We start from the raw sequence: 25,357 nt of genomic DNA on the forward strand, positions 1-25,357 counted from the left end.
TTCACAGGACCAGGCTGATTCAGTCTGCTGCGTTGCTCCAAACGCTCCCAAAACCTCTGAAAGATGCTGTCCAGTCGCTCAGCGTATTCGTCCACCGGGTAAGTGTCATGGAGTAATTGCGCTGGCTTCTGCCCTAGGGATGCGAGCGCCATCTTGCGTGGCCCACTGGCTTCGTCGGTCAGGCTGCATGGTGCCACCGAGGTTTGTTGTGCTGTTTGCCCTGGGTTGGTGGGGACCGGGTTAACCCCCGCCGGTCCAAAGGGGGGGGAACGGGGACCCATGTTGTGGTCGTTACTTGGTATGACCGCGAGAGAGCGGCCGTCTCTCCCGCAGCTTTCCTGCTTGTCTCCTTGCGGCCTAGGCCGCACCGCCGAGCTCCGGTTTCTGTGGGCAGATTTCCACATTTTTGGCCCCAACGTGTGTCACCTCGAGTGCAGATCAGCTCCCAGATCAGAATTATCGTGTCTGGCGTGGTGAGTCTCTGCTAGGGCTTAGTTTGTTGCCGTCGCTGTCGGAGCTATCAGCAAGTGCGTCCGGCCATCTTGGGTCTCAGGCCCCGCCCCCTTATTTGTATTTTATAATAATCTATATATACCATATATATAGTAATTATATATATTGTATATATTCGTGTGTAATTTAAATATAAGTGTATTTTTATATTAATATACGTATATATAAATATAAAAATACACTTAGTGTGACATTATATATATTATATATATACATATATTATATATAGGTATATATAGATATAATACATGTATATATATCATATATATATACACATATTTTTTTTTTTTTTCACTGATTTCTTTTTTTTTTTTTACACTTTATTTTTTTGATTTTTTACTTGCAGGGAGACTGCCTGTCAGCACAGACAGTCCCCCTGCAGGCAGACACATGGACACCTACTGCGGTCATGTGATCGAGTGATCACATGGCCGTGGGGTCCTGATCTGCCGAGGGGGGACTGCCCGGGCAGACAGGCAGTCCCCCTGGACCGGGAGGAGAGCTGATCGCCGCCGTGGGACCGACGGCGATCAGGTAAGTTGCCCAAAACCGTTATGACGGTTCAGGACCGTCAGCGGTCCAAACGCACGTTTTGCCGCTGACGGTCCTGAACCGTCAGCGGTCCTTAAGGGGTTAATGCAGTTTGTTTTGTTGTTCAGATCATTCAGTACTGTCACTTTCTGAGCTGTGTACATACATTTGATAAGGAAGTCTGTTTCTGGAGTGAGGGGGTGTGGCTTAACAGGCAGGCCCATGGTGCAGCATTCTGCAAAACATTTATTTATCTCATGCAAATACTATAGAAATGTCAGCACACACAAAAAAGAGTTCTTCAGTTTGGTGCAATTTTGGTTGTTACTTCTTCAATTTAACTGGTAGTATAATTTGTAATTTCAGTCAAACTGGACAACCCAAACTGAATTTATATTTGATTGCCAAATTAAATCACATTTTATTATGGCATGTTATATATTTGCTGTATCTGTATTTACGTTTACCAAGGAGTAATTTCTGGGAGTAAACAGGCTGCCTTAGCACAACGCTGAAGCTTGTAGCCAAGTTTAACCCATGGGAAATACTCAGTGGTGTCTCGATAGGAAAAAAAGCTGATGACAATATTTTTCAAGCTACAGTCCAACAGAAAATGAGGATTTAAATGCTATAGACATATGTTACCATATATATTGTTAAAGGAGCCAATACATAGCAGTACAATTAAAGCAGTGTAAATACAATATATACGAAAAGAAGGATGTATATGGGGATATACAGCTATTTTAAGATCTAAACATACAAAATGCATGGAAACTAAATGGCTGTTTTGATTTGTGCAAAAATACATGTTTTATTGCTTTACACAATCCACTGTAAAAAGAAACAAAAAATAACCTATAAAAAAATAGTGAGAAAATGAATTGGAAAAGATAATGTAATGTACGTTCAAAGCAATTGTTTGTGTGTTAAAGTGTATCCATATCTATTACAGGATGCACAAAATTGCACAGTCACACACAATTCCACCATCTGGCTTCCCACCCTAGGGTACAACTTCTTTATTTACCAATTCTGCTCAATTGTTGGGTTAAATCCAGTGTTCATTTTGTCCACTAACAATTTTAGTCAAATTTTAGTCTACTAAAATGTTTTAAATTTAGTTGACTAAAACTAGACTAAAACAAAAACAATTCAGATGACTAAAATACGACTAAAACTAAAATGGCTAATGACTAATGACTAATAAATGACTAATAAAAAGACTATGATTAAAATTAAATAGAAATTTGCTGCCAAAATTAACACTGCACAGAGGGACTGCAGAAGGGGCAAAAGAGACAGACAAGGGCTTAGGAGAGAGACACTTAGAGGGGCCGGGAGGACACAAAGAGACACAGAGGGGTTGGGGAAGAGGAAAAATAGACAGATAGAGGTTTTAACGAGTCGACTAAAACTAGACTAAAAAAAAATCTGACTAAAATACGACTAAAACTAAAATATTTGCCAATGACCTCTAATCCCACCTCAACACCAGCCGTCTTGATGGAGGAAATAAATTGATACAAAACATTATTCAACTTCAGAGAAAGAAAATATTACTCTTTCAGCAACTGAAATGTAATATTACATATTTATGTTCTGGATCCCTTATTATTTAGTAACTCTTTTTAGAGGGAATTGTCTAGTCTTGCTGAATAAGGACTGACCTAAACAAATGATCCAATATATATAACCAATAGTTTGGCTGTGGTAATATACTCAAAATGAACATCTCGTCAAGGTTACTTTACCTTTCCCAAACATTGCCTATAGCCATTTCTGGCTTCTTTTTCACATGCCTTTGTTCAAGATTAATTTGGAACAGTGTAATCCCCATCTGTGCTTTAAATGTTGACTCTTTAAGGTAGGACTGAGACAAGCAGTCTTAAAATAAATATGCCTCTGTGGCTGTTCTCATAAGAGTGATAGATTGGCACAACATGCAATAGCATCCAAGCGGGGGACTATACTTCATGCAAACTTGATATCATGGCAATGTCATCTGGTCTAATATTAATTTTGAGCAACACAGAATTTCTATGAGGCTTGTGGAACACTGGATTTACAAAATGTATAGTCTCAGAAATGAATGGTTTATGTCTCCTGAGGTAGGAGATTAGTCTGTTTAGATGAACTACTTAGAGTGCATTCAGCAAGGCCATTGAATAGAATTAGGTATATGCAACACCCTAAGGACACAGCTTTTTTTGTTTGCCAACCAATAAAAAGCTAAATTTGTAAGTTTTGCCATTTGCTCGTTCAGCCTTAGTTTAAATAAATAAATAAATAGTCTTCATCTTACCGGTTATAAAGTGTATAAAACTAGGAAAATATTTATTTTTGTATTGTGTGTGTTTTTTTTTTTTAAATCTCTTAATTTTCACCATCATTTCAACTTAAAGTAATATTATTTACTTAAAAATTAAGAGATTTGCCTTAACATAATGTTTAATGCAGCAGGCACAGTTCAGTGTTGAACACTGTCGGTAGGGGTGCATGCAGGGACACCAGGATCTTTTTCAGACTTCAGGTGTCTCACACTGTCCCCTGCAAGCTTGGAATTCTCCAGGATTCTGAGCTAATCACAGCGGCTCAACGTGATCGCTCTGCTGCAGTCATTTAAAGGGTTGAGGGGAGCACTCACTTAAATCACTGTGTACAGCTCATCTGTCAGTGTGGGGCACTAACTGTGGCCCCAGCAGGCAGAGGGCACCCTCAGTTCAGGTATCAACTGATATCAGGGGCTCCTTAGAACCAATGGGTGTCTAGCCCTAGTTAGTAACTTAAACGCATAACGGTCTATGCCAGGGATAGGCAACCTTTGGCACTCCAGATGTGGACTACATCCCCCATAATGCTCTTACACCCATAATGCTGGTAAAGCATCATGGGAGGTGTAGTCCAAAAGATCTGGAGTGCCGAAGGTTGCCCTTGCCTGGTCTATGCCGTCACCGGCAACGTTTTAAAGTCTTGCACTGTGTGATGGCATAGACTGTCATGCTGTCCATAAGGGTTTAATATAAAAACATTGTTAAATTCAAAACAACAAGTATGTGCATATTTAATAACATTATATACATATCTTTCTATACCTACAACAACAAAATTACACAAAAGGTGAAAATGGTTCTTTCTTTCTGTGTACTTGCTTGAATTATTTGAAACTAGCGGTTGCTTATAGCACTGCAAATCCTATTATCTGTCATTGTCTACAACAGCTGAAGTGACAGGGAGCAGGCACCCCACTGCTCTCCAGATGAAGTTTGCAAAGAATCCATCCTGGCTTGAAAAGGAGATCTATGGAAACTTCGAGCAAACTTACAAATTATTTTAATTAACAAAATAATTATATGTATAATAATATATAATTTGGTGGTAGTTAAGCCGTAGGGATAACACACATCCCATCACGATCACTAAATTGTTAAAAAATTTGGATATAATACTAATTAGTAGAAGCAAAGGTAATGCAATATGTTAGACAATACAGTCGTATTTTTATTTGACATTATCATTAATGCACACCTGGACAAGTAAATATGTACATAACCTTTAACCTCCCATGATTACCATTTCTGAAATATCTTCTTTAACTTTCACTCCTAACCCTCTGAATGATCACACCATTGCGTCTGTGGTATTGGGTGCAATGACAACTCATGAGCAAACTAACAGTGCTCGATGCACTGCTGGAGACTCGCCATTCCATACAGAGCAGTTTAATATTCTAATGACAGTTTATTGTCATTGTCAATGCTATTACTATACGTCTCCTGCCTATCTTTATAGAGCATCAGCAATATAAGCATGGATAAGCTTTTGTGTCCAAAGTCCACTAGCTCTTCTGCAGACAACCATAATACATTAGGAGTTTATTCATCAATCATATAGTTAATGTTGCCACAGTTTCCTAGATGATTTTTTTCTATTTACACAAAATAAAGCGGATCGACCATGCTTCCTGGGACCTCCTGATGTACTAAATTATATCAAAAGCAGAAATATATTGAAAAGCAGTAATATTTATTTTTTGAATTGTGACATGTATAAAAAATATGCATGTGTACATAAATGAAACGTGTACAATCTATTCATATTTAGTTTTATGCGTGCCATATAAACGTAGTAAAGATATACAGCACAAATGATATACAAACAACAATAAAAATACCATATTCAGCTGATTGATAATTTCAGTCCATTGTCCAAAATACAGTTTCACTGTGTACAAAGAACAGGGACACACAAAATATAGTATACAGTACAAAAATGCATTATTTCTTTTTCTCATTTTGGGCTCACTCACATTACATCATGGGCTGTATATTTATGAGGAGGGGATGCTAATGCCATTGGTGTGCAGCTCCCCGTATACAGAGATATGTGTATATATATATGCAGAACAAAGAAATTATACTGGGCAGAAAAAAAGTATAAAAAAAAAAAAAAAGTATACTGGGCCTGAAAAGTACTGGCTAGAATTTCTATAACACAGCAACATCCCATTTTTGGAACAAAGTTTTGTTGTTTGCGTCAAAGTAGATGAGACCTTCTCCTTTATCCTCTCCTGGTACAAAATATATAAAAAAGCAAGGATTGTAGTCCTTAGTCCATCATTTAGGACTATTTTCCCCTTTACTTCATTCAGCTATATAAAAAAGGAATCAAATATTCAGATCAGTCGCGGTAACATATAAGTACTGTAGACTGAGTATATAAAGTTTAATGTACAACCCCTACTTTATTTTATGTATTACTTTTAAAGTAACACTAAAGTGTTTGTATTCCTAATGCTTTAGAGTCCCCATCTCTAATAAAAAGGTTCTTCTCCCAGTTCAGCATAAAAATTTATTAAAAAAAAATGTTTTTCCACCACCGAAACTCAATCGTTACTGTTTGCCTGTCTGCCTTCCTTGTCGTCATGGCCAGCATGGCCACCTCTAGAGTCGGTCCAATCTAATGCTCCTCATAGAAGAGCATTGGGGACCTGAGGTGCATGTGGGTTTAGTGCTGCATGCGCATCACATTTCCTCATTGCAAACCATTGAATTAATGCTCTCCTATAGGGGCTGTAGTCACGTGACAAAGTTTTACTCAGTTGCTGCAGCAAGAAGCTCCTCTAGTGGTGACTATCAGCATGACAGTCACTGGAGATCTGTTTCACCCTGAAAAAATTTTAAAGCAAAAAACTACACCATTTTACATTGGACGGTTAAACCTACAGGACCACTACACCAAGACCATGAATTAAGATCAAGTGGTCTGAGCACATTTAGTGGTTCTTTAGATGTGTTGAATTTCTTTAAAAAAATGTTTTAAATTAAAACTAACAAATCGTTCTGCTTTAAGCAGGATTTAAGTATTAAAATGCCCTTCTAAACATTTAAGCCTTTAATATAAAATGAAACCAATGCAGACCTACGTGGGGCACGCAAGACTTCTAACATCACCTGGAGCATTTAGAGAGAGTGGTACAGGTACTATGGTTTGACAAGATTTATACTGTGTAGCTAATAGCGGTATGCATGAAATGGGTTGGGAAAGACCTGAAGCTTGCGGTTTGTCACCCATGTTTGGGCACATATTTGTATAAAAAAGATCCTTTTGCAGCGAATGAATTTGCTGTGGCCATGTTTCTAGTGAGGACAGCTCCTGGTGCTTATTCATAAAGAATGTTCGAAGTATTGAGGTTGCGGACTGTGTGGAGGAGATATAACCCATGAGGACCCAGAGGAACACTCAAGAGTAGCGATAAAAAGTGAGTCAAGCAATGTTTACCCTGAGTTATGGCTTTGTAGTAATGTTTATAGCCACACTTACTAATGCAGGCTATGCCATTAAAATAAATAGTATTCAAATAAAATGATGTAACACACGTCTATAAAGTAATACGGAGCTAAGATTTCAGATCTCAAACTATACTGTTACATCAGGAAAATCTGGTTTCCAGGTTAGTAGGGTCTCCATGGACAAGGAAAAACACAACAAGCACACACAGTAAACATACAAAGGGCTCTTTCGAAGTGTTATAAAGTAGTAAGTCTTGTTAAAATGTGCTGCTCTACTAGTTTCTCTACATAGCAGTGCACTGAATGAAGGATTAATTACAACAATTAAACCAGGGACTTCAACAGACATATACACATGCAGAACCTGAGATAGCTTACACCATATTTACACCATGTTTACCTAGTAAGATGAAAAATCAGGTGAAGGAAAACAGACATTTTGTTATTATGCCTATGGCATAGAAAGGAGTAGACACAAAAGAAAAAAATCTATGCATATACTGAGAAACTGGATTGTATAAGTTTAAACTTAAAGGGACACTATAGTCACCAAAACAACTTTAGCTTAATGAAGCAGTTTTGGTGTAGAGATCATGCCCCTGTAGTCTCACTGCTCAATTCTCTGCCATTTAGGAGTTAAATCACTTTGTTTCTGAACCCTAGTCACACCTCCCTCCATGTGACTCGCACAGCCTTCATAAACACTTCCTGTAAAGAGTCATCTAATGTTTATCCTTCCTTTATTGCAGGTTCAGCTTAACTTAGATTTCCCTATCCCCTGCTTTGCTAATAGCATGCTGGACCCTGCAAGAGCCTCGTGTATGTGATTAAAGTTCAATCTACAGAGCAAGAGATATAATTGTTTAAGGTAAATTACATCTGATTGAAAGTGAAACCAGTTTTTTTTCATGCAGGCTGTGTCAATCTGAGCCAGTTCATAAACAGAAACATAGTGATTTAACTCCTAAATGGCAGTGAATTGAGCAGTGAAACCTGAGAGGCATGATCTACATAATAAAACTGCTTCATTAAGCTAAAGTTGTTTAGGTGACTACAGTGTCCCTTTAATACATTATACAACTTTCCTGTAGTATTTTATTTAGTTTTATGCCATCATTGTTCAATATGTTTGTTTTTTTTCTCTAATGAGCAGAAGATACTGTAAGTTTGAAGCAGCTGGTGAATGTAAGCAGATTACCTTATCATTTTCTATCTTTGCAAATCCCTATAAATAAACAGATTGCATTTATGACAGAAATGTAGGCATAAAACTACAATTCAAATGGTATTATATCTAGTTTTAGAATTATCCCCGTTCTAGGCAGGGGAAGGCTGGCATCATTTGGTTTGGGACACAGTTGCATCTTGCATAAGGTTGTGTCTCCCTTACTGGCAGCGTCATTAAAGGGATTCTATAATGCCAGAAAAACAAACCAGTTTTCCTGGCACTATAGGCTCCTGCAGCGCCCCCCTCCCACGGTGCTGAAGGTGTTAAGACCCCTTCATTCACTTACCTGAATCTAGCGCCATCCCTCGGTGCTGGGTCAGGCTCCACCCATACTGACGTCGGCGGGGGAGACCTAGTGCTCAGATTAGGGTTTCCCCATAGGAAAGCATTATTCAATGCGGGGAAAATCTGACACTGGAGGTCCTCATGCAAAGCGTGAGGACGTCCAGCGTCAGATAATGGACCAAAGGTCTATTGTGATTCCGGAAGTCCCTAAAGTGGCTATCTGGTAGACAGCCACTAGAGGAGGGAATAATTGCAGTTTCTCAGACACTGCAATAACTACCACTGTAAGGTTAAAGGACATGGGACATTGCACCCAGACCACTTCAGTGAGCTGCAGGGGTCTGGATGCCTACAGTGTCCCTTCAAGCAGTTTGGAAAGATAGTTCTGGGTTGATTATTGTTAAATTTGTGGATATTGGGTGCCTGTTGTCAGCATGTATAGAAACTGGCAACAGACAATTAATAGTGACATGGCTTGCCCTTCATACTGCCCAAGTCCTCCCCTTGGCCTGCTTCCCACTCTGTCCATCCTTGTGCAGGGAGGAGAAGTGATTTCATCAAGCAGGATGCACCGAATGCGAGGCTGCTCGATGAAACCCCGACTAAACAAACAAGAGTCGGTTGTAATGGTTGACTCTGCCTGATTTCTTGCCCTCTGCCATCTCCAGCTCAAAACAATTATGTACCATTGTCCTTTTCTTATGCAAGATCCCACAAAATGCCATATTTATTGCTTTATTATCCAGTGTTTTGCTTAAACTAAACATGTCTTCATGTTAACTACAAAATACTTAAGTCATAATCTTCTTCCTTAGACATTATTTATCTTTCATTGTTTAGCTCTGCAAAGCCCTTCACTGGCTCTCCATCCTGTTTAACCAGGCAGACGTAGAATATCCTAGTCAGTTCAACTTTTAAAAGATTAAATAATGTATTACTTTTAAACCATTCGTAGAGTTATATTATTATTTGCTTGGGACAGTAACTTTAATCTTGCCACAAAATACATATAACTCTACAAATGCTAAATGAAATGGACACATGATTTTGTTGAATATGCATTTTGTTGGAATTCGGTTCTTCCACTTTGCTATAAATAGAAAACATTGCAACTCTTAGATAATAAAAATGATAAGGTGTAATAAAGACTGGACTTGTTGTTGTAAAATGTAAAGGTTTAGGGTTATATCAGATACAAAATGCTATTTTCACCATCTCAACAATTTTCCAATAACAGTTGAAGGCTAAAATTAGCAATGAACTTTAAAAAAAGAAAAGAAAAGGAAGTGAAAATATAAAATATGTGTACACGCATCCTTGTTATTAGATTAATACCAAAAACATAAACAAGAATATATAACATTCTAAATAAATATGTATATTTTTTGTAATTTACTGTTATGGAAGTAATAATTGCATATATAAATGCTGATTATAAATACAAAAAGATAAGTCCTGCGCTTACTCCCATCACTCCTGGGCGGCAGCAACAACCACAGTACACATCAGCCACCTTACATACAGTAAAAACCAAAGAGAAAAAAGGTTACCTGCGCTCTCTCCTTAATCCCTATGTATAATTAAACGAATTGAGGTCATTTAGTTACTCCAATGGCCATTTGAAGGAATGCCCGCCTGCCAATGTCAAGGCAGACTCCCCTAAGCGGGCCCTACACTGACCTTTCACCTTGCTTCCTTGAGCTCCTGGCAAAGATATCTCGAATTAGACAGAGGGGTATTTTTTTTATATACACCCCTATATATTTATTAACCCTTAATAGGGAACACATTGGATGGGCGGCAGCATTGTAACAAAGCTGTGTGACACAAAAAGTGAATACAAATACAAAAAGATACGCCCTGCGCTCACTCCCATCACTCCTGGGCGGCAGAAACGACTACAGTACACATCAGCCACCTTACATACAGTAAAAACCAAAGAGAAAAAAAGTTATCTGCACTCTCTCCTGAATCCCTATGTATATTCAAACAAATGGAGCAACTCTACAAATGCTAAATGGAATGAACACATGATTTTGTTGAATATGCATTTTGTTGGAATTCGGTTCTTTCACTTTGCTATAAATAGAAAACATTGCATCTCTTAGATAATAAAAATGATAAGGTGTAATAAAGACTGGACTTGTTGTTGTAAAATGTAAAGGTTTAGGGTTATATCAGATACAAAATGCTATTTTCACCATCTCACAATTTTCCAATAACAGTTAAAGGCTAAGATTAGCAATGAACTTTAAAAGAAAAAAAAAAGAAAAGAAAATAAAGCGAAAATAGAAAATATGTGTACACGCATCCATGTTATTAGATAAATACCAAAAACATAAACAAGAATATATTACATTCTAAATAAATATGTATATTTTTTGTAATTTACTGTCATGGAAGCAATAATTGCATATATAAATGCTGATTATAGTTTCACTACTTTTCTTATACAACTACGTATAGGTTTGGCATTGAAGCCATACCATTACAAGGAATTATCAATAAATAGGTAAGATGCATTCCAACAGATAGCTGAAAGTTGGCAGTCAGCTGTCCTTTTATAACTCGGGAAAAAAACAAGAACTCTTATTCATAGGCGTGCGCACGGGGTGTGCCGGGTGTGCCTGGGCACACCCTAATCCCGCGGCACGCCTATGTATATTGAGACCGGCAGGGGAGATCTCAGGATCTCCCCTGTCGGCTCATGCAGAGCCAGCGCTATCTGAGCGCCGGCTCTGCTCTCAGCCTCCCTCCTCACTGACCCACATGCAGGGAGGGAGGCAGGAGAGGACCCGGCGGAGCTATTGCCGGCAGCTCTGCCGGGTTCCTCTCGCGAGATATGAGCGTTGCCGCGGCAACGCTCAAATCTCGCGAGAGTGAACTCTAGCCCCAGAGGGGCTAGAGTTCACTCTCCACTGGACCACCAGGGATGGAATCAGCAGCAACAAGGATACCCCCTCCCTACAAAAGGTAAGAAGGGAGGGGGGATAGCAAGTAATGTACCCCCACCTCCACCCCCACAATCACCCACACACATACAGCACACACACACATACAGCACCCACAGACATACACAGCACCCACACACATACAACACCCACAGACATACACAGCACCCACAGACATACACAGCACCCACAGACATACACAGCACCCACAGACATACAGCACCCACAGACATACAGCACCCACAGACATACACAGCACCCACAGACATACACAGCACCCACAGACATACACAGCACCCACAGACATACACAGCACCCACAGACATACACAGCACCCACAGACATACAGCACCCACAGACATACAGCACCCACAGACATACACAGCACCCACAGACATACACAGCACCCACAGACATACAGCACCCACAGACATACACAGCACCCACAGACATACACAGCACCCACAGACATACACAGCACCCACAGACATACAGCACCCACAGACATACACAGCACTCACAGACATACAGCACCCACAGACATACAGCACCCACAGACATACAGCACCCACAGACATACACAGCACCCACACACATACAGCACCCACACACATATAGCACCCACACACATATAGCACCCACAGACATACACAGAACCAACACACATACAGCACCCACAGACATACACAGCACCAACACACATACAGCACCCACACACAGCACCCTCACACACACACAGCACACTAACAGCACCCTCACACACACAGCACACTAACAGTACCCTCACAAACACAAACAGGACCCTAACACACACACAGCACACTACCAGTACCCTCACACACAGTACATTAACAGCACCCTCACAAGCGCACACACACACACACAAACAGCACCCTCACACACAGTACATTAACAGCACCCTCACAAGCGCGCACACACAAACACCCTCACCCACATAGCACACTACCAGCACCGTCACACACACATCACACTAACATCACACACACACACAGCAGTGTGTGTATGTGTGTATGTATGTGTATGTGTATATATATATATATATACATATATATATATATATATACATATATATACATATATATATGCGGCGTGTGCTTGTGCTTTAGGGTGCACACCCTAATGCAATAGGCTGCGCACGCCTATGCTCTTATTTAAATACATTTTTTAGTACATCTGTTTTGTTCTGTTACAGTTATGCCAGTTATACCCCTAGAGGCACTGTGAGCACGTCTGGATTACTTTATAAAACTTGGGGAGAGCAAAAACTAATTTGCCAGAGAGTACTGAGAATGGACAACAGCTCACGTAGCCTGCCCTTCGGTGGGTCCCCACTCAGACCTCAAGCTGCTTTTAGCTCATCTTGTGCGATTGCAAAAAGAACCTAGGAAATTTGCATATAAGACTGATCCCACCCAAAATGGCAGAACAGACCCAAAATGCAGGCCAGCTCTCTCTGCATGAGACATAGAGCAAACCGAGACAATCGTTTCAACCTTGTTAGGCGTCGTCAGTGAGGTATAGTTGATACCCCTCTAGGTACCATGAGCAAAAAAGATACGTACAACAAAATACTCTTCTTTTGGAAAAAGTTATAGAAAAATGTATAAATCTTTCACTGAAAATATGACATATATTTAAAAAAAATATGGTTAGGGCACCAAAGAAGGCAACAGATTAAAAATCCCAACAGAATCCCCCCTACACTGTCTTTGTCAAACCAATACGTGCTGAGAGGTTGCCAGGTTCGATTTGGTGGACATTGGAATAAAGGCAAGTAACTGGCAATGGCGTTGCTGTTTTTTTTCTCTCTGCTTATTGTTGTTAAAGTTGAGTAACTGAGGATTTAGGTGTTGGAGTCTTGCTCCTGCTGAAACAGTGTGTCAGTGCGCTTTCAAACTAATATTTAAATGAACAAGGCCATGCCAATTTCTCTTTAAGAAATGTTACGAAATCTGACGCAAAGATAGAAGCATAATAGCTGTCTGATGAATGGCCTGACCGTGTTTTGCAGGTTTCTAATACAGCTGTAAAAGCGCACACCAAAAGGTAGATAATTAGTTACCTGTAGTTTGATGTGATAACTGGTAACTGTTAGTGGGTTTTCCTCCCTTTTGTGTGAAGGATATGTTCAAAAATACATGATACAAATTTCCTATACAAAAAATATACAACAGAACATAGTGTAATCTGTATATAATCCACAATAATATGAACATTTATGAGCTGAAACCACTCACACTTTTTTGAGCCGTTTGAAAGTTGGCTCAGAACTTATAGCGCCTTTATGTCACTTTCAAGGACATTGAGAAACTCTTCTTCCTCTCAAATCGGTCCAGTTGTTGTGGTAACCATTTAGTGGAAAGTTGGAGTCAGGAGTCAGGAGTAGAAGATGTATTCACAAAGATTTATTACATATAAAATAAAATAAAAGATGCACAACGCGTTTCAACCATTTACATATGGTCTTCCTCAGGTGCTGTTCAGCATTCAGTCTCCCTATTCACCGAGACACCTACGAGTGAATTATCTCGTTATGGATGTCCCGGTAAGAAAGGGAATTTTTTTTTACTTTGTTTGTTTGATTTTATGGATTATTTTATTGCAATAAGTTGTAGGCATTAATACAATATTAGAGATGTCCGGACCGGATGTGTGGCCATATTGGAGGTGGCATTACACATCCGGTTCGGACCATATAAGGAAATGGGTGTGATTTTTGCTACATGTGTAGCAAATAATATAATTAAGTATCCATGTTAAACAGATATAAATTGTACCAAGCTCATTGTAATGCTGAACAGCACAGTTACCAGTTATCACATCAAGCTACAGGTAACTAATTCTCTACCTTTTGGTGTGCGCTTTTACCTTTTTTTCTTTTTGTTGTATCTTTTCTAAGTATATGTGGTGGCAATATACTTGGGTATAGCAGCACCCAAGACTGTACAGATCCCTAAGAGGCATCTCTATCCTTTTTTGTAAAAATTCTAATACAGCTGTGGCTACAAATGCCTGAATGAATGGCATATAATGCAATATAATAAATAACATATGCGCTTGTTGACCTTCGTGGCATTGAGCATGTTAAAATAGACTTTTACAATAAGCATTTTATATCCCCACAATGTTACTGCAGAGTATACTTTGCACAGCTGATCTCTGAAACACATCTAGATTTTCATGATTTTTTCCACCAAGTTATAGATGAATTTTTATCTCTCTGTGTCTTAGTGACAATATATTTAAATACAATTTTTTTTTTTTACCTTACTGGTACATAGGGTGGGGAAGACGGTCTGCCCTGGGTGCTACTCATATTGAAGAGAGGGTGGCTGAGGCCCATCAAACGCTTTCTTCTCTTTCTGGCAACTCCTTTCTCCAACTCTTGCGAACCTCCCCAAAGTGTTGATACCAAGCTCGAGAGAGTTAGAGAGGAGCTGCCAGAAACAGAAGAGAGCGTTTGATGAGCCTCCTCTTCACTATACAGGCAAGGCAACTTGCATGATGAATCACACATGCGTCTCAGTCAATACAGTGTACACCTGCATATCATTGTCACCTGTCTGAAATACTCTTAGAACTAAAGAGACTTTTTATGCTGGAGAATGTTGGTGCATTAAAAAAAAGATAATACATTACACAAATGCAAAACTGAAAACAGTTAAAAATAAAAAGATACCAACATTCCTGTGTCTGCTACAATTCCTCAGAATATCAGTTTCAACACTGAACTCTTGGCAGATAAGGAAGCGCCTGAAACATCTCACCCATTCCTACCACCTCATTGTTCTAAAGAAACTACTATCATTACCTACATAGGTAATATATACTGTTATAGTGCTTAGAACATGCCTTCATTTTGCATTTAAAGGGACACTAATGGCAGCCAGACCATTTGATATTATTGAAGTGGTCTGGTTGTAGTGCCCTGTTATTTTAACCCTGTAATGTAATACATTGCAATTTTTTAGAAATGGCAAGTTTTTTATTGCAGAGTTAACAAAGTTATATTCCTAACATTATAATGCCCTCTGCTCCTCCACCCCTCGCCGTGGCACACAAAGGGTTAAATACAACCTTTATTTACTCACCTGATTCCAGCACCAATGTCCCTTGGCACTGGGTTGGCCTGCCTTTTCCTTTGACATCATCCAATGGGGGCCTAATGTGCATGCGCAGCAAATGTCGCAAGGGTATTAGGTCTTCCCCATAGGAAACCATTGCCTTAATGCTTTCCTATGGGGTTTTCACTGACGCTGGATGTCCTCACCCATCTTTTATATTGCAGGATTACAGGGGACAGGAACACTGCACCCGGACCACTTCAATGATCTGAAGTGGTCTGGGTGCCTATAGTGCTCCTTTAAATGTCCCACAGATTCTTTCTGCTACAGACTGCATATCCACCAATTCATTCATGCCAATAGACGTTTTTACATGGCATCTATATGTCATTTATCTAATTGTTTGATAGCACATAAAATTACATTACATAGGAGTTAAGTGTCTAAACACCAAATTGTTGTGAACTGGAAACGATAAGATTATTGCTGAAATAGCCACACTTTGAAAATATTTCTTATATTAGCTACTTGGGTCTAAATTTCAAAATTCGATTTTCAATTTGCTACAATACAATCTTTGCAGAGTAAACGTCTGCCTTCACATTCAGCCACAAGTGATCAATTTATACAATGGCAAGCAATGCTCAGCAATTCATTAACTAGTGTCTGTAGAAGTTAAAATTAAAAAGAAGAATAATAAACAAACTAGTATGCACAGAAATAATGATGCTATTAAATAAAGCAGGTGATTGAATATGAAACTTACCTGAAGGTAGTTCTGAGGTAGTACTTGGAAATGGAGACAGCAGCACATTTAAATGATGCACCGTGCAGTCAGCTTCGAGGTGCTAGGATAAAGGTGCTGTTAAGGGCTGTGTGATAAATATACTACATGGGAACTTTGTACCTGTGGCCAACCTGAGCAGCTTGCAGGTGTGGTCTGGATACATGTTACAGTTCTGAAGATCATCTAGTAAAATATGGAATAGGAAAATGTTGACTGGCCCTACTACTGCCAAGGGAGCTTCCTTAGTGAGCGAATGCTACAGGGACAGCATTTGGCAAGGAGGCAGAGTGTCAGATACAGCATACAGCAGGGAAGAAAACATAGTTTTGTCATTTTTGCTATGGAGATTGTTCAACCGTATTTTCCCTTTTCGTTCAGTGCACTGACAGATATTATAAACATGTTTTTTGTTTTATTTTTAAAAAACAGAAAGGATTTTATTTTGATGCCTTATACATATATAATACTAAGTACAATGTTGAAACAAGGATTAAGCCCACATATATCGTACAAAGGTGTGGTATTAATTCTGATAGATATTCTTGCATAAGAAAATAAATATTCAGCATGCAATTTTTTTTCAAAATGATGGTGGCCTGTTGCATTAAGGAAAAATAACCATTAAAATTATTCCGGAACACAGGGAATAAGGTCAAATGGCTAATATTCACAGTTATAAAATCAGATAACATTGTTTGACATGTATAAATTGACAACAATGCTGGTTATAACAATAAAAATGTAGATATACACTGATCAGCCTCAACATTAAAACACCCTGCCTAATATGGTGTAGGTCCCCCTCGTGCTGTAAAAACAGCTCTGATGTGTCAAAGCAGGGACTCCGCAATACCTCTAAACATGTCCTGTGTTAACTGGTGCCAAGACGCTAGCAAGTCTTTGTGCCAGATACCACAGATCCTTTAACTCCACCAGATCTAAATGAAAACGTGATTCATGACACAAGGGCACCCTTCTTCCATTGCTCCATGCTCATGTCCTCATTGAAGGCGCTTTCAGCCGTGGACAGGGGTCACCATGGGCACTCTGACCAGTCTGATAAGCAGCCTGATAAGCAGCACACTGTGTTGCACTATGTAAAATGTAAACAACAAAGGTGTAGTGTGCAAAAAAAGCGGTTAAATCACGGCTTAAGTCAGGGCCAGAAAAAGGCATGTCATGTCATCATCACTGACAAGCAGCTCCCCCCCATGAAATAAGTATGATAATGTGATGCTCCTCCAGAGCATCCAGAGCTCTTGGATGATGTAAACGCCATGTTTTTATTGGGGTGGCGGGGGAGATTGTGCAACATATGCTGCGCTTCCTGGCGACTTATCTCTGTATCCTCAAAAGTGGGATACCAGAGAAAAAAAGAGGAACTGGTCTGTTAAAGTGTGTTGTGCACGTGTGGAGATGCTCCCCGTGGTGTTGTATGTGTTTGGAGCTTGCTTGTGAGATTGCATGTGTGTAAAGCAGACTATTTGTGTTGTATTGTGTGGGTAAATGGGTCTGTTTGTGGCGTATTATGGGTGGCTAGGGGCTGTAGTGTGTGTGTGTCCCTAGAGGATGTTGTATGTGCATGTAAGGGCTGTACTGTGTGTGTGTGTGTGTGTGTGTGTAGGGGCTTTAGTGGGTGTATGCATATAGGGGTTGTAGTGCACATGTGTAGATGTGCAGAAATGTGTGCATAGGGGGTGTAGAATGTTTATTTATAGGGGTATAGAGTGTATGTAGTGTGTGAGTGCCAGGGGTGTAATATGTGTGCTTATAGGGGTATAGAGTGTGTGAGTGCAGGGAGTGTAGTGTATGTTTAGGGGGTATAGAGTGTGTGTGTGTGTGCGCACGCATGCAAGGGTTATTTAAGGCATATAAGGGGCATGGAGTGTGTGTAGATTGTTTGTGAGAGTGCAGGAGATGAAGTGTGCATATAGGGATATAGAGTGTGTGCAGTGTGTTTCTGGGTTAGTGCAGGGGGTGCAGTATGTATATAGAGTTATAGAGTGTGTCTAGTGTGTTTGTGTGTGTGTAAGTGCAGGGGGTGCAGTGTGTATATAGGGGTATAGAGTGTATATAGTATGTGTGTTAGTGCAGGGGTGCAGTGTGTATATAGGGGTATAGAGTGTGTGTAGAGTGTTTGCAGGGCTGGTGCAAGGATTTCTGCCACCCCAGGCTAAGATCCATTTTGCTGCCTCCTCATGAAAGCAAATACAATCCAAAAGAGGTTTATTCACTAAACTCTGAATTGCAGTGAGTTGAAGACCAAATTGCAAAGTTTAAGCAAAAACAGCTGAACTGTGACTGTTGCCGAATTGAAGAATTATTCTAGATCAGCTATTTTGGCCTAAATTTTACCATATGGTTTCCAGTTAGTTCTGCCTAATACACACATACTGCTTAATGCATCCATCCATAAACACACACTGCCTAATAAACCATCCATACACACACATTGCCTAATACATGCATCCATATACACACACTGCCTAATACACACATACTGCTTAATGAGTACATCCATAAACACATACTACATCCACACACACACACACTGCCTAATACCTACATCCACACACACACTGTCTAATACCTACATCCATATACACATACTGCTTAATGCGTACATCCATACACACATATTGCTTAATACTTTACACACATACTGCCTTATACATGCATCCATACACACATACTGCTTAATGCGTACATCCAAACACACATACTGCCTAATATCTACATCCATACACATACTACCTTATACATGCATCCATACACATACTGCCTAATACCTACATCCATACACATACTGCCTAATACATGCATCCATACACATACTGCCTAATACATGCATCCATACACACATACTGCCTAAGACATGCATCCATACACACATACTGCCTAAGACATGCATCCATACACACATACTGCCTTATACATACATTGAAGACATAATTTATCGCTGTGATAAATTATGTTCGGTCCGCCCCCTATTCGTCATCATTGACTAAACATTGACCCTGTACCTCACAGTCAGCAGACAAATTCCAGCCAATCAGCAGCAGACCCTCCCTCCCAGACCATTATTAGACATTATCCCCCATAGCCAGTAACCTGTGTTTATTATACATTATCCTCCCATAGCCAGTAACCTGTGTTTATTATACATTATCCCTCCCATAGCCAGTAACCTGTGTTTATTATAGATTATCCCTCCCATAGCCAGTAACCTGTGTTTATTATACATTATCCTCCCATAGCCAGTAACCTGTGTTTATTATACATTATCCCCCCATAGCCTGTAACCAGTGTTTATTATACATTATCCCCCATAGCCAGTAACCTGTTTATTATACATTATCCCCCCATAGTGAGTAACCTGAGTTTATTATACATTATACCCCATAGCCAGTAACCTGTGCTTATTATACATTATCTCCCCCATAGCCAGTAACCTGTGTTTATTATACATTATCCCCCCACAACCAGTAACCTGTGTTTATTATACAGTATACCCCCACAACCAGTAACCTGTTTTTATTATACATAATACTCCCCATAGCCAGTAACCTGTGATTATTATACATTATCCTCCCATAGACAGTAACCTGTGTTTATTATACATTATCCCTCCATAGCCAGTAACCTGTGTTTATTATACATTATCCCCCCATAGCCAGTAACCTGTGTTTATTATACATTATCCCCCCATAGCCAGTAACCTGTGTTTATTATACATTATCCCTCCCATAGCCAGTAACCTGTGTTTATTATACATTATCCTCCCATAGCCAGTAACCTGTGTTTATTATACATTATCCCTCCCATAGCCAGTAACCTGTGTTTATTATACATTATCCTCCCCATAGCCAGTAACTTGTGTTTATTATACATTATCTCTCCCATAGCCAGTAACCTGTGTTTATTATACATTATACCCCCATAGCCAGTAACCTGTGTTTATTATACATTATCCCTCCCATAGCCAGTAACCTGTGTTTATTATACATTATCCTCCCATAGCCAGTAACCTGTGCTTATTATACATTATCCCCCCCATAGCCAGTAACCTGTGTTTACTATACATTATCCTCCCATAGCCAGTAACCTGTGTTTATTATACATTATCCCTCCCATAGCCAGTAACCTGTGTTTATTATACATTATCCTCCCCATAGCCAGTAACTTGTGTTTATTATACATTATCCTCCCATAGCCAGTAACCTGTGTTTATTATACATTATCCTCCCATAGCCAGTAACCTGTGTTTATTATACATTATCCTCCCCATAGCCAGTAACCTGTGCTTATTATAAAATATCCCCCCATAGCCAGTAACCTGTGTTTATTATACATTATCCCTCCCATAGCCAGTAACCTGTGTTTATTATACATTATCCTCCCCATAGCCAGTAACCTGTGCTTATTATAAAATATCCCCCATAGCCAGTAACCTGTGTTTATTATACATTATCCCTCCCATAGCCAGTAACCTGTGTTTATTATACATTATCCCCCCCATAGCCAGTAACCTGTGTTTATTATACATTATCCCCCATAGTCATTTATCGTTGGACCTAGGCAGCATGATGTCTTAGGCCAGCCCAGAGAGTGAGTGAGTGAATAATATAATATATATTAGTAATATATGTAAATCGGGTTCATGCAAAGAGGGTGAAAAGGTATTAAAGAAAAACACACTTATCGCATCAAATTTACAAAGCCAAACTTTTAAAAGCTTTCCTCATTTCTTTCTCGGGATGAGGAATATATCGGTTGTAGACTGAGGATTTCCATCTGCCCAATCTTTTAATAATATGCACTGGAGTGTCAGTGTTGAAGGAGACCGAAGCTGCCCCTATTCTAAATGAAAGACCCGAGATATGGATACAACCCAATCTTAGGAGTAGTGTTCTGATGTAGAAGATGAATTTAGCCGTAGTCAGATGGATTCAGTGAGAGTAGTGGTGAAATGTGTGTGGCATGACTGAGTGTGGGTAAGTAAGAGTCAAGTATTTTAACTGGGCACTAGTTCTAGGTGGGATAAAGTGGTATAGCGGATGGATGAGTAGTTTGGTTCGTTTTAGAGGTTTGTAGAGAAAGTATATAGTGATCATGATTTTTAGCGATATCCAATGTTTTTAAGGTGGTCTCAAACAAACATAAAATGCTATATAAAATTTGTGGGGGGGGCGGAGCCTGACCACGAGCCGGAGCGGTCGCAACCCAGCACGGCTCCCGGCCGAAACCCGCAACAAAGCCTGACAAGTGGGGAAAAAAAAACCCAATTGACCTTCTCCTGACCTGGGGCACCATCGGTACTCAGCCCTGCAACCTCCCATGCCGTTTGTGTGCCCGGCACGGGTGAACCGCCGGAAGCGCAGACCCGCGCAGACCCGCGGCCTACAAGCCGGCAGCAGCCCTCGACTGGTCGGCATTCCTGGACGGTCTCGATCAGCCCGAGGATCCAGCAGGGGACGTCCTCCCCCACGTCCCAAAAACCCCCACCGGAGACGGCACCAGGGTTCAGAGACATCAGCACCATGCTGCAGCAACATCGGCCGCCAGCCAAAATGGCGGGAGCAGCGGAGCATGGCACCATGCAGGTACCCAGGGGTCCCAGTCCACCTGCCCAACCCCCAGAACAGGCATAAACACCAGGGGGAACCGCAGATGGGTCTGGCCCAGTCACCCAGCGGGATTTCCAACATTTAATTGGGGAAAACAAAAAGCTCTTGGCGACCAGCATAGCTGCCATTAAGTCTGATGTGCAGGCTATAGCTGACAGGGTCCAGTCCACGGAGAACGAAGTTACTACCATCAAACAGGGGCTAACAACCCTGCAGGACACAGTACTGGCCCTCCAGACCCAACAACAAGCACTCTCCCTCCACTATATCGCCCTCGACGTCAGGACAAGACAAAACCACATAAAGATAAGGGGAGTACCAGACGACGTCTCCTCCGACGAATTACCTCACTACCTGAGACGTCTCGTGGCTGCCATCCTGCCACCTACACAGGCCAAGAAATTTAATACAGACGGGATGTACCGCCTGCCACCTTCAGGCAGAACAGCCCCAAGCTTGGTCCGGGACGTGATTGTCCGCTGTGCTACCTCCCAAGACAAAAGAATCCGGATGACTGCTCTCCGGGGCAAGACGCCACTAACATTTGAAGGCACACAGCTTACCATCTACCAAGACCTCACCAGATCCACGCTACAATGGCGTAGATCGCTGAATCAAGTCACCAGCACCCTCAGAGAAGTGGGGATAGAATACCATTGGAGGTCCCCCAGATTCTTGGTGGTCACTCGACACGGAACTGTCCACAAACTCTCCACGCTTGCTGAGTTCCCGACATTCTGTCACGCGTTGGTCATACCCGCACCCATCCAGGACACAGTCCAGCGTTCTACGCCTGAGGCCTGACCCCAGCAACAGAGACTTTACCACACATGTTCTATGTTGCACAGTTATAGTTCCACATAACCTGCTGTGGTGACATTCTGTCATCAAACTAACATGGTGACCAGGGGTCATGTGATCAAGTTCATGTAGATCTTTCTTACAGGGGGATAAGCTTTACTTTGATATGGTAAGTAGGTAATTCAATACCTTTACAAGTCAGGAGAGAGATAGCCACTCCCCCCTCTATCCTCATTCCTCTCTGTTCCTTCTTGGCTGTGCTGCAGAGCAGATGTGCAGACGCCATGTGCTATCTTGGTGAACCATGTTATACTCTATTGCTTCCTTTTCTTCCTTGGTGGATGTGATGTTGGACTTGCAGCAGTGAGCCATTACTAGATGTGAAGGCCTAACCGTGGGTGAGATCAAACGTGTGGGGAAGGGGATTACTATATAGATAGATAGATTTAAAAGGGTTGTTGCTCCGTGGGTCTGGGCTGTGTGTTTGTGATACATTTATAGTATTGTGTTGTTGTCTTCTAAATAAATACCTTTTAATGTAGACGAACCTTGTGTAATATTTATATTAATTTGGTGATACACCACACCTGCTGGCCTAGAGCCACACCTAGCCCACCCATTCCCCCCATTGAAAAGAGGGAGCGACCGCTCCAAGCCTGCTTACCCCCCCCCCCCCCCCCGGCCCTCCTGGGACCTGGGTACATATAGAAGAAGGCCATAACTCAGAACCCGTTAGGGTTACCCTAAACCTATTATAGCCACTCACCCATTCTCCCGAAGCAATTCACACACTCATGGTAACATACCGCTGCAGGTCCACATTCCCTAGTACATGATTATGTTGAAATGTTATTGTTCATGCCGTAATCTGTTTCATGACTATGTATAATGTACATTTCATGTGTTCACGACCCGCAAGGGTATGATAAAAGAAAAATTTCAATAAAAAGAGATTGACAAAAAATAAATAAAAAATTTGTGGAAATATCGAATAGTTGTGTACAGTAAATCAGAGAGGGCTCAGAATATCGAACCATTGATCGGTAACCTGGATGAAGTAGAGGGTCTGTTTTATTAAATACGCGGTAATATGCTTTTAATGGGATAGGACGTTAAGAAAGGTGTGTGATTGGGATATGTGGTTGTGGCTGTATTTACCTTATCCTGGGACCGACCTGGCTCCTAAGCTTGAGCCGCGCGTGGCTGGATCACTCCTGCCTCCACACGAGCCGCATGCGGCTTGATCTCCTCTTCTGACTTAGCCGCGTGCACTGACCGCAGTGATCGGTCACGTGGCCCGCCCGGCACTAGGAGCACGGCTCGAGTCACACCAGTGCAACTCATATCTGGTGTAACAGTAGTGTACATTAAAAAAAACTAGAAATTTGACTGTGAAATAATAGCAGTCAGTTTCCTTCACACGTGTGCGTTTCAGGGCCTGCCAGGGCACAGTGTCACACCAGTGCATCTCATATCTGGTGTAACAGTAGTGTACATTTAATAAAAAAAAAAAATACAGGGGGCTTGTTGTCACCTTTCGGGGACCCTTGGTGTTGTACGTGGCTGGGTGGAGGAAGAGACCTTCAATGACATCAGTGAGGACAAGGAACGGGGCATAGCTAGCTTGGTATCCAACCTTTTGCAAATGGGGAGTTTGCGGTTGTGCAAATGGACTGTTTGCGTTTGTTTGCGGTGCGTTAAACGGGGAGTTTGGTCTGTCACTGTGAAGTGGGCATAACCCTTACACTACCTGATCGATACAACATCATACCTGATGTTTTAAAGCACGTTATTCCAAACAATTTGGGGAATGTTAGGTGATTTATGCCCTTTATGGATTAAAACCAGACTCTGCATCAACTATGTAATTTTCTATGGGAGTTTTGCCATGGATCTCCCTCTGGCATGCCACAGTCCAGGAGTTAATCCCCTTGAAACAACTTTTCCATCACTATTGTGGCCAGAAAGAGTCCCAGTGGGTTTTAAAATTCACCTGCCTATTGAAGTCTATGGCGGTTCGCCGGGATTGCCCGTTCACGAACATTTGCGGAAGTTCGAAATTTTATGTTCGCGACATCACTAGTCCTGGAGCCATTGTCCAGTTTAATTGATAATAAGGAATTAACAATTGGTATATATATTACAAATTATCCAAGGGTATGCAAACTTTTGAGCACAACTGTACCTTGAATTTAAAATTCACTTTTTATTCACCTTGAATTTTCACTTTAGTGAATAACCCTGTATATGTGGTGGAACTCGACATTGATCAACACCATGATAAAGCAATGTAATGAACATGTTTTGATAATGCATTTCATTGGTAGTTATTACCCTACATTGAAAGATTATATCCTTGAAAGTGTTTACAGCAAAAAGCTTGAAGGGAATGATTCTACTCACCAGAACAAATAAAATAAGCTGTAGTTGTTCTGGTGACTAAAATGTCCATTTAATAAATGCACAAGTTCTGCTTGGTCACCTAACCATTCATAGTTTCTGAACTTGGAACAAACACAGAAAATCAGATCTCCCTGTAGACAATTTATTAGTCCACCAGTACACATGGTTTATATAAACAGAAAAGTAATATCACCGATATAATAATATGATAAAGTTCATCAGAGGGGTACAGCACAAATAGAGTTAGTCTGGAAATATTTGGACACTGACACAAATTTCGTAATTTTGGCTCTGTACACCATCACAATGGATTTGAAATGAAACAACCGTGATTATTGCATGAAATGTTTAGGA

At 40.7% G+C, this 25,357-nt stretch overlaps 1 protein-coding gene across 2 annotated transcripts in view; it reads right to left on the minus strand.

The window, feature by feature from the left end:
• PLS1 (plastin 1) overlaps positions 1–25,357 on the minus strand; it is a 95,421-nt gene that overhangs the window by 53,684 nt on the left and 16,380 nt on the right. Inside the window, exon 1 of one of the 2 annotated variants that reach the window (XM_063442504.1) lies at positions 16,152–16,230. The exons of the other annotated variant lie outside the window; for it this stretch is intronic. The gene's annotated coding sequence lies outside the window, so the exon portion shown is untranslated. Of the gene's footprint in view, positions 1–16,151; positions 16,231–25,357 lie in introns of those variants that run through there. 2 annotated transcript variants of the gene reach the window in all.

Source organism: Pelobates fuscus, chromosome 2 (assembly GCF_036172605.1).
Source record: "Pelobates fuscus isolate aPelFus1 chromosome 2, aPelFus1.pri, whole genome shotgun sequence".
NCBI lineage: Eukaryota > Metazoa > Chordata > Amphibia > Anura > Pelobatidae > Pelobates > Pelobates fuscus.